The sequence below is a fragment of the Apium graveolens genome, chromosome 5, assembly GCF_009905375.1.
Source record: "Apium graveolens cultivar Ventura chromosome 5, ASM990537v1, whole genome shotgun sequence".
NCBI classification, from domain to species: Eukaryota; Viridiplantae; Streptophyta; class Magnoliopsida; order Apiales; family Apiaceae; genus Apium; species Apium graveolens.
In genome coordinates this window covers 299,970,758-299,988,758 of record NC_133651.1, presented here as the reverse complement: position 1 = coordinate 299,988,758, position 18,001 = coordinate 299,970,758, and the positions used below count along the sequence as shown (strand labels likewise).

The window sequence follows — 18,001 nt, the reverse complement described above, 5'->3', positions numbered from 1 at the left end:
CCATCTAAGTCCTGATATTAAGTTCTGAAACTAAACACATTAGATTAGTCATGACATCATCAAACATATCTAACAATCTCCCCCAACTTGTATATTATGAAAAATGTACAAGTTATAAACCTGATGATGTCAAAAACATTTAAGTACAAATGCAATGAGAGTTTATTTAGACAACTAACTACAACTTACAGTCCTTGCAGCTTTTACCAATCTTACTGAATCAATCTCAATCCAAAATGATTCTTGACAAAGTTTGATATCAGTTTCTCTTCTGCATTTTTCAGGACTTGAGCTAATTTAGCCTTGACTTGTTGCAGTTCTTCATCTTGACTTCCAATCTGGTAGATGTTAGGGCGAAAACACGCGCTAAAATACACGCAAGTATATGCATTCGCAAGTAGTATAAGATATAAATCAGATTCGTTCCCACAGAGACTGGTTTAGGTTAAGTTCAATTTATGCACCTATGCAACAATGTATGGTTATCGCTCAATGCTAAGACAAATAACAAATTGGGTTTTTATTAAACTAAGAGATTATACTAAATAACATTAACTAAGAGAATTGAGGTTGAATTACTATATATGACAAACATGGGATTCTAACTTCATTAAATACTTCATTCAATAGCCTTTTCGTTCTTAACCTTAGCATGTGATGGTGATGACACTAATTCGATAACACGAAACTGATAAACGCCAACTTTCGTTGCACGAGTACCATTCTACCAGACATCAACAAAAGAGATAGAAGCTGAATAGGCACCAATTATATTGAGACCCTATATATCTATAGAATTTGACAACATAATGGTTTAAGCACAAGTTATCTATTGTGATTACATAAGGCAAGTAAAACGGTTAGAGTTACCTACTAATCATGCATACAATACAAGAACCTATGCTAGCATGGAAAGTTCTAAACCTCTATATTCACTGTCGCTTCAATAGAGATTAACACACTTTCTTATATGTTAGCTACGCACATAAGACAAATAAGCACAACCAATACTAGGATATCATACAATCACCACACACCAAGATATCGAAACAAATTAACTATTGAAATCCATAAGTAAATCCGCTAGAACCCCATGATAACGATTAGCCCATGATTGAACTCATCGTCACCATGAGTTTAATGAAAGCATGGTATAAAACAAGGTCTTAATAAACTGAATAATAATCAAAGTACGAATAAACGAGATCTAGGTTCAATAAGAACGAAAATGAATATCCAAAGTTACAACTAATTCAAAGAATCACTAGTTGAAAACAAGATCTTCTTTTTCGGAGTTGTTCTGTGCTTTTAGGTCTTCTCCTTGGTATCCCAATCTTCCCGGATGATGAAAACCCTTTTTTTTAAGTATATATACGCCCCTAGTGGACCTGGACCTTTAAAATCGTCAAATTCCACTCAAAAAAGGCCTTTTCAGCGAAATCAGCGACCAGCCGCGCCCTGAGCGGCCGCTCAGGAGAGAGCGGGCGCTCAGCTCCTGGGCGGCCGCTCAGCTACTGACTGGGAAAATTTCTGATGAATCTTGTTTTGGCCATAACTTGAGTTCTACTCGTCAGAATTAGGCGATTCAACTGCCCACGCGAAGCTAACGAGATTCTCTACAACTTGACAATGGTCTTGGCTTCCAATTCTGATAACTTTTTATCATATTTCCTGTAAAGCTCTTTTCTTCATTTAACTGATACCTGAAATGCAATAACACAAAAATACATCAAAATACCAACAACTTGAGTCCAAAACACCAATTTAAGCTTGTAATAAAGCATTCCAAGTGGATATAAAATCCACTTATCATACCCCCAAACTTGAATCGATGCTTGTCCTCAAGCATAAATAGACTCAAAACTATAAAGAAAACCTAGTGCATGAATGCAACTATGTGAATGCAACTAAATGATAATGCAATCGATCCCATCAGAATAACCATAACCAAATGAATAAACCAATGCCTCTAAGAATTCAATAACTTGAAACAGAGTTTGAATAAATCCCACAAACCAACTCACAAACCAGAAACGTGCGTGTGTGGATGCTTAACATATATACTCTCGATACTAGATCAATAACCATAACTTATCTATCATCAAAACAATCAAAAGTTTATAAACATAATAGACAATAAACGTATTATGACTCACAACACCTCCTTTCTACTAGAGTTATACAAGGATTCACACTATTATTGAACACATAGCAAAGATGCTTATTTGACCATGCAATGAATGAGGTCCCAAAAGACTTATGCAATAATACCCATGTAGCGAGCGTTAGGTTAGCGGATCCCAGACTATAAAAGCCTTAGGTCACTAGGCACAAAGTCCCCTAGAACTTAATAACTCGAGTATTAAAGAGCTCACTCTTGATCAATTATGCATAAACACATACTTTTTTTCTTTCTTTTCTTCTCTTTTCGTTCTTTTTTTTTCTTTTTTTTCAATAATTTCTGAATGAGTGCGCTTCGCTCCATCTCATTCAACCCTAGACTACTCATAAAAATATGAGCCGACTACTAGCCATTTGACGCCTAGCCTTACAACAACTAGCAATGAAATCCAAGTTTTTCTCCAGATAAAAAAAATCGGTATTTTTACGTCATTACGAGAATATCACAAATTCTAAATATAACCAAGTGATTAAATCTCAACAACAAACAAGTATGATCATGATCTAGATCAAAAGCAACCCTATAAGACTTTGTGAAAATATTTATTTCAGGCATGCAAATCAATTCATTAAGACTTAAATATCCCTCTATTCGTCATCACCACACTGAAATCAACATCAACTTATCAAATATCATAGTTCATCTTAAGGGATCATGCTAAATATGCATGCAAATGCAACTATATGAAATCACATAAAAATAAACAAATATGTCCTAAATGAACAATCATGCAAAAATATGAATGAACTACAACTAAACATGCAATATGAATCTATATGAATCTATATGGACACACGCTACTAATCCTTACATTATCACCCCCAAACTTAAAATTTTCAATGTCCTCATTGAAGGTTAATAAGGATTTCAGGCATACCTAATTAGTGGGAGAGTCACCCTCATTGGGTGGAGGATCAGGTGGCCAATCAACCTCGCCACCAGTGTCTCGGACAACAGTACCCAAAGCCTGTGTCAAATCTGCAGTAAAACGATGGTGAATGTCATGCATGGCCTCCATACGCCTAGTCAATCTTCTATACTGTACATCCCCAACACCAGTCCTATCAACTGTCTATGGCGCATGAGAAGAACCCTTTGTAGGCACTAGAAGATCCATCCAACCACTCTCTACATCATCAAAAATATATCCCAAGCCCTTATCATGTGGTGCACCTAAGAATGCATAACTCAAGTGATCGGGTAGTGGGTTGAGCTCAAGTGTGGGAGCATCTTCAATAGACGGCTCGAGACACTCCTGAGAAATTTTTAGCTCTGCTAAACCAAGAGAATCAAATGGCATATCCAACTTCTTCTCCCACGGAGGTGCATTCAAAACCTGTAGTTGCTCTACTCCTCCTTCATCTTCAAAAACTGAGTCGACCCGCTCTATTTTAAAGCACTCTTCTTTTTCTGTGGGTAAATTTATTGCCTTGAACATATTAAAAGTGACCTTCTGATCATAAACCTTCATCAAAAGCTCTCCTATTTGTACATCGATCATAGTTTGGCCTGTAGCCAAGAATGGTCTTCCCAAGATGATGAGAATCTTCTTATCTTCCTCGAAATCAAGAATTACAAAGTCAGCAGGGAAGAAGAGTTTATCCACCTTGACCAAGACATCCTCCACTATACCTCATGGATAAATGATGGAACGGTCAGCTAGTTGCAATGACATGTATGTTGGTTTCGGATCAGGCAGACCAAGCTTCTTGAAGATAGTTAAGGGCATCAGATTGATACTAGCTCCTAAATCACATAAACACTTGTCGAACGACAAGTTTCCGATGGTGCAAGGAATAGTGAAGCTTCCAGGATCTTTAAGCTTCGGAGGCAACTTCTATTGTAACACATCACTGCATTCCTCCGTGAGAGCAACGATCTCTAAGTCATCGAGCTTCACTTTCCGAGAGAGAATACCTTTCATAAACCTCGCATAGCTAGGCATCTGTTCAAGAGCTTCAGCGAAAGGTATGTTGATATGAAGTTTCTTGAACACCTCCAAAAACTTCTCAAACTGCTTATTTGGCCTTTTCTTCTGCAGCCTCTTTGGAAAAGGAGATGGAGGATAGATCTGTTTCTCCCCTGTATTACCCTCAGGAGGAGTGTGTTCCACAGTAGTCTTCCGTGGTTCCACCTCTACTTCCTTCTACACATCTTCTTCAGCCACAACTGCATTTTCTGAATCTTGAGATTTTTCAGGCTCTTCGTCTTGCTGAATTTGGGGGCTTGCGACCTTTCCAGACCTTAAGGTCATGGCGTTCACCTGTTCTTCAACTTCCCTCTTGCCTGGATTTGTTTCTGTATCACTAGGAAGCATTCCTGGTGGTCGATTCAATAAGGCATTAGCAATTTGCTCTATTTGGTTCTCCAGAGTCTTGATAGAAATAGCCTGGCTTTGGCATATAAGAGCCTGATTTTTGCACATAAGCCGCAACTCCTCCAATTCAGATTTTTCATTCGAAGATAGACCTGCATCATGATTTTGTTGTTGAATTTGGATTTGTTGTTTTGGTGCAATTTATTGCTGAAAACCAGGAGGGTTGAATAGCTTATTTCCAAACTGCTGGAACGGCTGTTGCATCGCATTCTGATTGTTGCTCCAGCTGAAGTTAGGATGATTCCAGTTGTCAGGATGATAAGTGTCTAGAACTGGTTGTTGCGATCTCTGAAAGTTGCTCACAAACTGAGCTGAGTCACTAGATATAGCGCATTGCTCCGTCACATGCGGACTGGCACACAGCTCACAAACACTATTTATCTGTTTAACACCATAGTTAGCCAGATAATAGATCTTCATAGACAACGCCTTTAGTTGAGCAGTGATAGCCGTAGCTATATCCACTTCAAGAACTCCTGCTACTTTGCCCTGTGGATATCTCTGGGTTGGATACTGATATTCATTAGCAGCCATCAGTTCAATTAGATCATAAGCTTTCTCATAGCTCTTTGGCCATAATGTTCCGCCTGCTGCTGCATCGAGCATGGGTCTGGACTGTGCTCCCAACCCATTGTAAAAACAATTGATGATCATCCAATCAGGCATTCCATGATGAGGACACTTCCTAAGCATCTCCCTGTAGCGCTCCCAAGCTTCATATAAAGATTCTCCTGATTGCTGCGCAAATTGAGTGAGAGCATTCCTGATTGCAGCTGTCTTCGCCATAGGGAAGAATTTAGTAAGAAACTTCTGAGTAAGATCTTCCCAAGTAGTAATCGAACCAGCTGGTAGAGAGTGTAACCAGCTCTTAGCCTTGTCCCTCAAAGAGAATGGGAACAGTCTCAGCTTCACAGCATCTTCAGAAACACTGTTGAACTTGAAGGTGTCGGATATCTCAATGAAATCCCTAATGTGTGCATTGGATCTTCCGTTGGAGAACCCCCAAACTGGACTGAAGTCTGTACCCATTGAATTATGCCAGGATTGATCTCAAAGGTATTAGCTGTGATAGCTGGCCGGACAATGCTAGATTGAATGTCATTGATCTTGGGTTGAGAAAAATACATCAAGGCTTTCGTTCGTGCTGCTGGATCTCCCATTGTAATGAGTACCTGAAACACAAACAAATAAACCGTGAAAGTAAAAGAATCCGAGTCAGTGAACTTTAACGACCATTGATGACAAGCACATAAACTAAAAATTAACACCGAGTCCCCGGCAGCGGCGCCAAGAACTTGTTAGGGTGAAAACACGCACTAAAATACACGCAAGTATACGCGTTCGCAAGTAGTATAAGATATAAATCAGATTCGTTCCCTGATAGACTGGTTTAGGTTAAGTTCAATTTATGCACCTATGCAACAATGTATGGTTATCGCTCAATGCTAAGACAAATAACAAATTGGGTTTTTATTAAACTAAGAGATTATACTAAATAACATTAACTAAGAGAATTGAGGATGAATTACTATATATGAAAAACATGGGATTCTAACTTCATTAAATACTTCATTCAATAGCCTTTTCATTCTTAACCTTAGCATGTGATGGTGATGACACTAATCAGATAACACGAAACTGATAAATGCCAACTTTCGTTGCACGAGTACCATTCTACCAGACATCAATAAAAGAGATAGAAGCTGAATAGGCACCAATTATATTGAGACCCTATATATCTATAGAATTTAAAAACATAACGGTTTAAGCACAAGTTATCTATTGTGATTACATAAGGCAAGTAAAACGGTTAGAGTTACCTACTAATCATGCATACAATACATGAACCTATGCTAGCATGGCAAGTTCTAAACCTCCATATTCACTATCGCTTCAATAGAGATTAACACGCTATTTTATATGTTAGCTACGCACATAAGACGAATAAACACAACCAATACTAGGATATCATACAATCACCACACACCAAGATATTGAAACAAATTAACTATTGAAGAAATCCATAAGTAAATCCGCTAGAACCCCATGATAACGATTAGCCCATGATTGAACTCATCATCACCATGGGTTTCAATGAAAGCATGGTATAAAACAAGGTCTTAATAAACTGAATAATAATCAAAGTACGAATAAACGAGATCTAGGTTCAATAAGAACGAAAACGAGCATCCAAAGTTATAACTAATTCAAAGAATCACAAGTTGAAAACAAGATCTTCTTTTTCGGAGTTATTCTGTGCATCTAGGTCTTCTCCTTGGTATCCCAATCTTCCCGGATGATGGAAACCCTTTTTTAAGTATATATACGCCCCTAGTGGACCTGGACCCTTAAAATCGTCAAATTCCACTCAAAAAAGGCTTTTTCAGCGAAATCAGCGACCAGCCACGCCCTGAGCGGCCGCTCAGCTCTCCTGAGCCGGCGCTCAGCTCCTGGGTCTGCTGGCGGGCGCTCAGCTACTGACTGGGAAAATTTCTAATGAATCTTGTTTTGGCCATAACTTGAGTTCTACTCGTCAGAATTAGGCGATTCAACTGCCCACGCGAAGCTAACGAGATTCTCTACAACTTGAAAATGGTCTTGGCTTCCAATTCTGATCACGTTTTATCATATTTCCTTTAAAAGCTCTTTTCTTCATTTAACTGATACCTGAAATGCAATAACATAAAAACACATCAAAATACCAACAACTTGAGTCCAAAACACCAATTTAAGCTTGTAATAAAGCATTCGAAGTGGATATAAAATCCACTTATCAATAGATGGCAGTCCTAAGTGCTGAAATGTGATTTCTTTTCAATCCATCACCAAGTCTGATTACCCTTGGATGAGAGGAGTCTTCATTGTAGCATAGACATTTCTCTTTCAGAATAACTTCTATCTTAGCAGAATTCTTCTTCATTGGAATTCTCTTCCATCATCTTCAACTATCTTTGGAATAAATTCTACAACCCTTGATCTAGAGATTATGGCTTTATCCCTTATGGTCTTCATCATGAAATTTGACCATCTTCTGGTGTTAGTCCTTAACAATACAACAAGAATTAAAAAGGGGGGGGGTTGAATGTAATTCTGGTTACTTTTTCAGATAAAAGAAAAATGGTTCTAACTTAATAATATATAAGTGTTTGATTTGCAAAGTGCGGAATAAATAGTTAGTTAAATCAAAACACAAGTAATTAAAAACACAAGTCTTTAAAAACTTTATGGTGGATTTGAATGGTGTCCACCGGATATATATATATATATATATATATATATATATATATATATATATATATATATATATATATATATATCGAGAGAACCCTGTGAAGCTTGCATAGCTCACAGCTGCTTACAAATATAAATAACTAAACTTACAGAGAAATGCTACAGGATACATCTTACAATTGTTTCTCTGAGAATGTATTTGCTTAGTCTTATTGTTATTCTACTTGCTACTCTTGGTTTATATATCACCAAGATTACATAGTAATAAGACAAGATAATAAAACAAAACATATCAAGTCTAATACTATGCTGCTTCACTACTCTATTCCAGCATCTTTGAATATCTTCATAATAGCATGGAAATGGTAATGCTTCTTTGTTCTCAAAAACCCAGTTGAATAGGCTGCCACATTCCTTTTGCAAACACTCGACGCATGTGATTGTGTTGTCACTATCAACAGATGTTTGAATTGATCATCCGTCGGGTACATGATTATCATCTGTCGGGTTGCCTAGTTGATCATCCGTCGGTGGCTTTGTTGATCATCTGTCGGGTAGCTATTTGACACTTGAATTCATTTCACTTATGCAGAATTACAAGACATCTTATATTTATAATTAATCAACCTATTCTGCATATCTAGTTAAAGTCAACATGACTTATATGCTACTACAGAATCTATACAAAGGTGTTTACATAAATGTGCTACATGACTTATTGTTATATAAGCTACTCACTCGATGGATGTCAAATCATCATCAGTCGGGACTATATTGAGTCATCCGTCGGGACTATATCTGATCATCCATCGAGTGCTACATTTTTCACTAAGTTGAATTTACTAAGGTGTTTTGTTAATGTAATCATCAAGTTCACAACATATTCCCAACAATCTACCCCAATTTATGTCTACTTGAATTGTAGCCATAAATTAAGAGAAACTTGATGATAATAAAACACCCTAAAAATACAAATTTAAATGGTAGTAGATAAAACTATAGAGTGCTGCAAAATTTACTGAAAAATTTACAAGACAAAGTGTATAAAGATTTGCTCACAATCATTTTCAAGGTAATCCTCTAGTCTGAGTAGATTGATCTATTTCCTTGATTGTCTGGATTTCTTCCCAAGCTTCCTGTTGTTTTCTTCTATCTGATTTTGGAGCTGTCTGTGGAATTCAAGTTCATCAGATTCTGAAAGATCTAGCATTCCTTGCATTTTTAGAAGAGTCTCATTGCTAGAGATGCTCAACTGGTCTTCTAATCTGAAGAATCTTCTAACTCCCTTATCATCCATGAATTCCATTAGCCAGTAGGGTCTTAGATGTACTCTACTCCCTGTGTAAGGAATAGTTAATGTCTTTGGGAGTGCATCTTTGGCTCTAATACTCCTCAGTTCTTCAATCTTCTTTAGAACTAGTCTTCTAGTTGTCAAATTGAATCCAAAGTTCTTCTTCAAGGATGAATAAACTTTTATCAGTACAGATTGACTCTCTTGAAGAATCCTGTGAAGTGGCCATGATATCTCTTTTCCTCCCTTGTACTTGAATACTAACCTTTCAAGTAGATTCCTATAAGCATCAATCCCTCTAACTTCTTCCAATTCATCGAGATAAAGGTTTAGTTCAGAGAATTCCTTGATGTCACGGATGTACATGTTATCTCCCTTGTTGACCTTGGTTTGAGCTTTGGTTAGGGACTTGGATGTGAGAGTTGAGGGCTTCACTTTCTTGACTGCTCTGGTCTTTGTCTTCTTTGGCTTCTTGAAATGAGGTAGATTGAGTTCACGAATTGGTAGACTATCCCAGTCTATTAGCTCATCCTTTGGAATGATAGGTTCACTATGGAAATTCCTGGATGGATCTATCTTACATTCTTCATGTGCCACATAGCGCATGGATGTTTGTGTTGTTGCAGAAGTAGACTTTTTGGGAAACTGATCTTCCAATTCCTTTAATCAAAGTTCACTTTTCTCTTTGCATGAGGTTTGTATCTAAACCTTTTTGTCTGCTATGATTCTTCTTGCATTTTTAGACCCTTAGATTAAGTGGTTTCAGATTATTGTTCAGGAATTTGTTGTGTAGGTTTCACAGCTTGCAGCTTGGCCAAGATAGCAGCTTGCTCCTTCTTTTATTTGAGCTTTTTAGCATCTAGAGCAGCTTGCTTCTTTTCTTACTTCAATCTTGCCTTTTCTTCCCTTTTTGCTTCAGTAAATTGAGGGTGTCCAGCCACCACACAAATTTCCTTACCATTTCTGAAATCTCCTTTTCAATGCTGAATCAGCTGGATCCTTGTAGAATGCAATAAATCTTGACAACAGTTTCTTCTCATCAGGCTTTGGTGTCTCATACACTGTGTCCAAAGGATTCTTTAGTGAAGATTTTGGATAGTTCACCTTTGGCTTCATAATTAGTTCAACCTTTGGAGATTTGATGCAGGATGTCTGGCCTCTTTCCAGATAGTTCATGCTCATATCATTCACAGAAATTTTCCTGACTTGAGAGTGATGAATGACTGACTTTTCTAGCTTCTTAGCTAGACCAAACTTCTTTTGAATATCCTCATCAATCTTCTCCTAGTTTATTGTACTAAACTGCTTCTTCTCAGTTGCTCTCAAAGTGGCTGCTACTTCATTTATCAAATCAATGCTATCTTTAGCTGGTGGCTTTGGGAAAGCAATTATTGTCACAATTGCTTTACTAACTTGAATGTTGAGCTATTTCTCCCCCTCACTTGAATGTTAGCAGCCACCAACTGTTGGAGTAGAGCAGTCTGAGTTTCTTGATTGATAAGTATCTTGGCCATTGACTTCTCTACAACAGATAATCTTGAGTCCATGGCCTCAACTTTCCTATTGAGATCAGCCTTCTTCCTTAGCTTTTGAACTATTTCAGTCATGGTGGTTGAAGGAAGTCTAACATCCAACCTTGCTATGACATCTTGTTTTACTTCAAAAATTTCTTGCTTGATTTTATCCACACTCTGACTGTGTTGGAGAGCTTAAATTTTATGCAGCTGGAGTGTTTCAAGGTGTGCTGTAAGTAGCTTCTTTGTGCTAGCATTAGAAGATGCCTGAATGGCTGTTTGGGTGTCATGAATTAGCTTGAATAGTGTTGATTGGAGATGTGAGTAGGAACATTCTTTTGTTAGCATCCAGGCAGGAACATCTGCATCTCCCCCTATGCTCATGCTATCTTCCTCATCATCCCCACCAGCATCCGCAGAAGAATTTTCATCCAGTTCAAAATCACTTCCAATGGTAGAAGACTTAGCAGTGATTGCATCCTTTGCTCTCTGTAAAGATTGTGTAGTGTGCACCAAGTTTAGTATCCTTTCAGCCTCCTCATTGCCCTGTATAGCTAGATTTTGGTAAGCTGTAACAGGGTGAGTAAATATCTCAGCATTTAGGGAAATAAAATCTATAACAGCTTGATATTCTTACTGAAATAGCCTTTTCCTTTCTACATCATTGACATTCATTGACTCACTGACAATGGTTTCCATCCTTATCACTCCTATACCTGCATTTCTCTCATGATCTCTCTTTTCTTGCATCAAGGTCTCACCTTGGCTCCCCACCCTCACACCCTCACCTTCAACATCTAAGGTGGGACTCCTCACACTCACTTTTGCCAGTCCTGAAGAAATGAACTGCATTGGATCACTCTTTTTCTCTCCTTTTTCCTGGGAGCAACCCAGACTCTCACTCAAGTCACTACCTTCCCTCAATCCTAATAGTGATTGCACAATTAATAAGTCATCTGCACTTGTGACTATAGATGAACTTTGGAGTTATGCAGAGACACCCGATAGATGAGAAATATCCATCGGGGTAGTAATTTGGCTAACCAACGGATGACTGCTGTTAGGCATATCCGTCGGGATACAATCACTACTCGACAGATGAACAATATCCATCGAGTGAGTAGAAATAAATGAGTTAGGAGTGGAGACTATTGTGGAATCTGTGCAGATTGAGGAAAATTTTGGCACAGATATCTCAACAGTCTCAGAAAGAAATGGCAAGTGAGCCAACAAATCATCTAGAAGATGATGCTCACTTGCATGGATTTTTCGCTTCTCCAACAGAGTTAAAAATGGAGAATATAGTTGTGATGTTTGTATCATGTCAACATCCAAAGATTGTGTGGGAGAATTTGGTGTTTGAGGTGTTTCAATTTATACAGATTTTGGCTTTGACTCCACATTTGTTGAAGCCACATCAATTTAACTTTGAGATGGTGCAGTGACTGGGTCTTTAGCTCCAGTTTACACTGTGTGTGTACCCTGTGCATCCTCAAGGGTTTTGGATTTCTTCTTTCTTGTGTAGGTTTATGGTAAACTTGTGTCCCTACCCCTCTTGGCATGTGCTCTTGGCTGAGAGCTTGTTTCAATGGTAACATCCTTTTGGGAGGATGAAACCAGTAATGAGCTAATGTCCTTATTAAGCACTGGAGTTTGTTGAGAAACTGCAGTGTGGCTAGGCTGGGAAACACTCACCTCTCCAACCTTATCCTTAGGCTACTTTGATTTTCACCGTGTCCCTCACCAGTCTTTCCCACCTTCACACTCCCCTCTTTGTGTTTAGTGGATTTTACAACTGGAATATTTTGAGAGACACCAGAAGGGGCTTTCTTTGTCTTTGGTTTTGAAACTTTAGATTTGGTAGCTTGGGTAGGCATCTTTCTGGTCATTGACACAGATGCCACTGCTACACTAGAAGGCAAAGAATTGGTTGAGGTTGGAAGAGTAGAGACAGTTGAGATTACCTCACTTACCTGAGGTGCCTCCATTACTGGAAAGTAGAAGAGTGGAACCTCTTTGTGGTGGTTTGCTCTGTTTAAATCTGCAATAATTCTTCTTTCTTGAACCTAACAATCTAACTTGTTGGTTAGGTTCTGAAGCAAAATGTCCTCAGAGAGGTGGTTAGCAAGCATCATGAAAAATCTAGCATAATAAACATTCTTACCCCTCTTATTAAGCTCCCCTAACTTAAAACCCAACTCAAATAAGACTAGATCACTAAAGTTGAAGAATTTATCAGTTACTAGCTTGTAAAGCATGTTGAGCATGGATATATTAACTCAATCAAAATTGCTAATTTTACTAGAAAATACTTTAGTAACTACATCACACAGATAACTCAATTCCTTCCTAAGACCCAACCTCCTAATTTCACGTAATTTAGAAGTAGAGAGTGCATAGCCCATGGAATTAAGCATATTAACAATGTCAGTGTCTGTGTGTGGAAAAGTTACAGTATTATCAGGAAACTTGAAGCATGCTTTAATAATATCACTATTAACAAAGAATTACTTACCTTTAATCGTGAAAGTGATGGTCTTGTCGGTTGAGTTGTACACTGCAGTTGTCCACATTTCTTCAACAACCTCACAGTAAATGGTGGGTGATTCCAGCATGGCATAGTTGAGTTTGCAGTTCTTCACAAAATCCATAATTTTATGGTAGTCGCCAGACTGCTGAATCCCCTTGTTCACTAGAGCAGTGAAATTGTTCTTCTCATAGATAAAGCCAGTTTGAGACATGATTTTGACGACTGGTGCCATTGTTAGAGAGTAAAAGTTGCAGAGAGATAGAGAATAATTGCTTTTGAGAAAGAAAGAAGTTAGAGTAGATGAATTGAGAATGATAAAAGAAAAGAAGTGAAAATGAATTTTGCTTTTTTACTATCTCAAAAATAACTGTCAAAAGAAATAAAGTGACCAATAAAAATTGCACAAAATAGCCGTTTAAAAAAAATAAACTGTAAAAATTCTATCACTTATCCGTCGTGTTATGCTTACAAACTATAAGTATACTCGATGGATAATGTTTAGAAAATCAACGACTAAGAATGAGAAAATTCGACGGATGAGGATAAATCAGTTATCCGTCGAGATATAAAATATTCCAGAAAAATAATTGATTTTATTGACAAATTGTATATCAACGGATGATCGAACTCGATGGATAATGATCATCCGTCGGGATGTAAATTTTGACTTAGCCAAAATTTCATCCAAGACTGAAAAAACAATTAAATTTATGGCTGCATTGCAACTTGCAAAATATCTGAAAAGATTCAAGAGTAATTAAGCATACCTAACTCACATACCAACTTTGAAAAGGTGGATTCATCCAGTGGCTTGGTAAATATATCTGCAAGTTGTTTTTCACTTGGAACAAAATTTAGTTCCACGGTACCATTCATCACATGTTCCCTTATGAAGTGGTACTTGATGTCTATGTGCTTTGTTCTTGAATGCTGTACTGGATTTTCAGTGATGGCAATTGCACTTGTGTTATCACAGAAAATAGGAATTCTTTCCACTTGCAGACCATAGTCTAACAAGTGGTTTTTCATCCACAAAATCTATGCACAGCAACTGCCAGCAGCAATATATTCAACTTCAGCTATAGAAATAGAAACTGTATTTTGCTTTTTACTGAACTAGGACACAAGCTTGTTTCCTAGAAAATGACAGGTCCATGTACTTTTTCTATCAATTCTGCAACCTGCATAATCTGCATCTGAATAACCAGTTAGATCAAAACCAAAATTTCTAGGGTACCAAATGCCAATTTTTGGTGTTCCCTTGAGATATCTGAAAATTCTCTTAATAGCTACTAAGTGAGATTCTCTAGGATCAGCCTGAAATCTAGCACAAAGACAGGTAGCAAATATTATATCTGGCCTACTAGCTGCTAAGTACAGAAGTGAGCCAACCATGCCCCTATAACTTGAAATATCCAAAGACTTTTTAGTTGTGTTTAATTCAAGTTTAGTTGGAGTGGCCATGGGAGTTTTTGCAGATGTGCAATCCATTAGATCAAAATTCTTTAAAAGATCATGAATGTATTTAGTTTGACTAATTAATAATCCATCACTAACTTGCTTAACTTGTAAACCAAGAAAGTAAGTTAGTTCTCCCATCATGCTCATTTCATACTTACTTTGCATCAATTTGGCAAACTTTTTGCAAAGTTTTTCATCTATAGAGCCAAAAATATTGTCATCTACATAAATCTGATCAAGTATGCTAGAGCCATTAATATTTCTAAAGAACAATTTTTTTTCTACAGTACCTCTAGTGAAGTAATTCTCTAATAAAAACTTTGACGAAGTGTCATACCAGGCTCTAGGTGTTTGCTTCAGTCCATAGAGTGCTTTCAAAAGAGAGTATACATGATCAGGTAGATTTGGATCTTCAAAACCAGGAGGCTGACTGACATAGACTTCCTCCTCCAAATCTCCATTTAGAAAGGCATTCTTGACATCCATTTGATAGACCTTGAAATTGGCATGGGCTACATAGGCTAAGAAGATTCTGATGGCTTCAAGTCTTGCAACAAGAGTAAAGGTTTCATTAAAATCTATTCCTTCTTGTTGAAAATAGCCCTTAGCAACCAATCTAGCTTTGTTCCTGACTACTATGCCATTTTCATCCATCTTGTTTCTGAATACCAATTTGGTGTCTATAGGATTCTTCTCTTTAGGCTTGGGTACCAGCTTCCAAACATTGTTCCTTGCAAATTGGTTTAGCTCCTCCTGCATAGCTAAAATCCAATCAGGATCCAACAAAGCTTCTTCTACCTTCTTTGGTTCTTCCTTAGAAAGGAAGCTGCTATATAGAAATTCTTCTTGAGTTTCTCTCCTTGTTTGAACTCTAGAAGATACATCACCAATGATGAGCTCAAAGGGGTGATCCTTTGTCCATTTCCTTTGTTGAGGTAGATTAGCTCTAGATGAAGAGGCCTCATTGTTGTCTTGATGTGTGATTGAGTTTTGATTATTGGAAACTCCCCCTGAGTTTGTGAATCTATGATTTGAGAGAGGGAAATTTTCTGCAAGTGATCTATTTTGACTTTCAGCTTCTTTTGATGACCCGACGGATAGTGAATTTTGAGTTCTGATGGATGAAGTTGATTGTCTCTCGATGGATTATGCAGATTGTCTACCGACGGATGAGGCATTTTGTAACTCGATGGATGGTGAGTTATTGGCTTCATTGGTTGTAGATTTTTCTACATTATCCTTATTAGTAGTTTCTTGATCACTTTCATCATCACTGTCATCACTAACCATCTCCACATTGTCAAAATTGAGGCTCTCATGGTAATCTCCATCTTGCAGTCCTTCAATCTTTTTATCATCAAACACAACATGTATTGATTCCATAACAATGTTGGCTCTTAGATTGTAGACTCTGTATGCTTTACCGACAATATATCCAATAAAGATTCCTTCATCTGCTTTAGCATCAAACTTCCCATTCTGATCAGTTTGATCTCTCAAGATATAACATTTGCAGCCAAAGACATGAAGAAAGTTTAGAGTTGGCTTCTTGTTCTTGAACAATTGGTAGGGAGTCATGCATTTTTCCTGATTAACCAAAAAAAAATTTTGAGTATAGCATGCAGTATTTACAGCTTCAGCCCAGAAATATGTAGGTAACTTTAATTCTTCAAGCATTGTCCTTGCAGCTTCAATAATTGATCTGTTCTTCCCTTCTACTACTCCATTTTGTTGTGGAGTTCTTGCTGCTGAAAACTCATGCATAATCCCATTCTCTTCATAAAATACTCTCATAACAGAACTTTTGAACTCAGTTCCATTGTCACTTCTGATTCTTCTAACTTTAAAATCAGGATGATTGTTGACTTTCCTTATGTGATTGATGATGATTTCACTAGCCTCATCTTTAGAATTTCAGAAATATGTCCAAGAGAACTTTGAGAAATCATCTACAATTACTAGGCAAAATCTTTTCCTTGAGATAAACAACACATTGACTGGTCCAAACAATTCCATGTGTAGCAGTTGCAAAGGTTATTCAATTGTTGAATCAAGCTTCTTTTTGAATGATGCTTTGATTTGTTTTCCCTTTTGGCAAGCATCACACAGTCCATCCTTAGAAAACTCCACTTGAGGAATACCTCTAACTAGTTCTTTCTTTACAAGCTCATTCATGGTCTTGAGGTTTAGATGGGATAGCTTCTTGTGCCATAGCCAACTCTCATCTTTACTTGCTTTACTGAGAAGACAAGTAATAGATTATGTATTTGATGAGTTGAAGTCAGCTAGGTACACATTTCCTTTTCTCACTCGAGTGAGAACCACTTTATTGCTCCTCTTGTTTGTCACAACACAGGCTTCTTTAGTGAAGGTTACTGAATTGCCTTTATCACAAAGCTGGCTGATACTCAACAAATTGTGCTTGAGACCATCCACTAAGGCAACCTCCTCAAAGATGACATTGTCTTTTGAAATCAAGCCATATCCCACAGTATAACCCTTGTTGTCATCTCCAAAAGTAATACTTGGGCCAGCTCTTTCCTTGAACTCTATGAGTAGGGTAGAATCTCCAGTCATGTGTCTTGAACAACCACTATCCAAGTACCACAGATTCTTTCTGTTTCCCTGCACACATTAAAATCAAATCAAGTTGATTTTGGTACCCAAGTTTCCTTGGGTCCTGCCTTGTTAGCTTTCTTCTTTTGTTTCTTAGGTTTGATCTCATTTGACTTAGGAATATCAGATTCATCCTTAGTCATCTGAGTTGGACCTTTGAAACCATTCATTAAAACATAATTATCATGCACACTTTGATTGGCAGGAAAAGGCATGTTGTTTACAAACATGTTATTCCAGTAAGGCATGCTAAATGGCATTTGAGGCATGTTAAATGCAACATAATAAGGATTGGGTGCAAATGGCATATTAGCAAATTGTGCATTCATATTCTGTGTAGACATAACATTCAAAGGCACATAAGGCATAGCACTCATGTTGGGAAAAGAAGGTGGTACAGTCATGGAAGTAGGCATGGCAAGTTTGCAATTAACAGATAGATGATTAACACTACCATAGTTAACACAGATTTTTCTAGTAGTATACTTATCAGGTGTGTAGTTGTTATATTTTTTAATCCCTACTTTCCCATTTCTATTGTTTTTCTTTTTAGCCTCTGTTTTAACCTCAATCTTTTCTAATGTGTCATTCAATTGCTTGATGGACAGATGACCAACATTCACTTTCTTCTCCTTCTTCACTTGACTAGATTCTCCTGAAATAAAGTTTTTGGAAACTGATCCATATTTTTCATTTAACTTGGCAAGTTTGGCTTTACTCACAGGTTTGCTTACAGCCGACGGATGAGGATTTATGTCGTTCGACGAATAACCTTTTTGATTATCCGACGGATGACTCT

General features: G+C 37.5%; 1 non-coding gene across 1 annotated transcript; it reads left to right on the top strand.

Moving 5' to 3' along the window:
* The first annotated feature begins 5,223 nt into the window (after window positions 1–5,223).
* LOC141663228 (small nucleolar RNA R71) lies at window positions 5,224–5,330 on the top strand. The gene has a single exon (XR_012551307.1). It is a non-coding gene; the product is annotated as a small nucleolar RNA R71 (small nucleolar RNA).
* The last annotated feature ends 12,671 nt before the right edge of the window (window positions 5,331–18,001 follow it).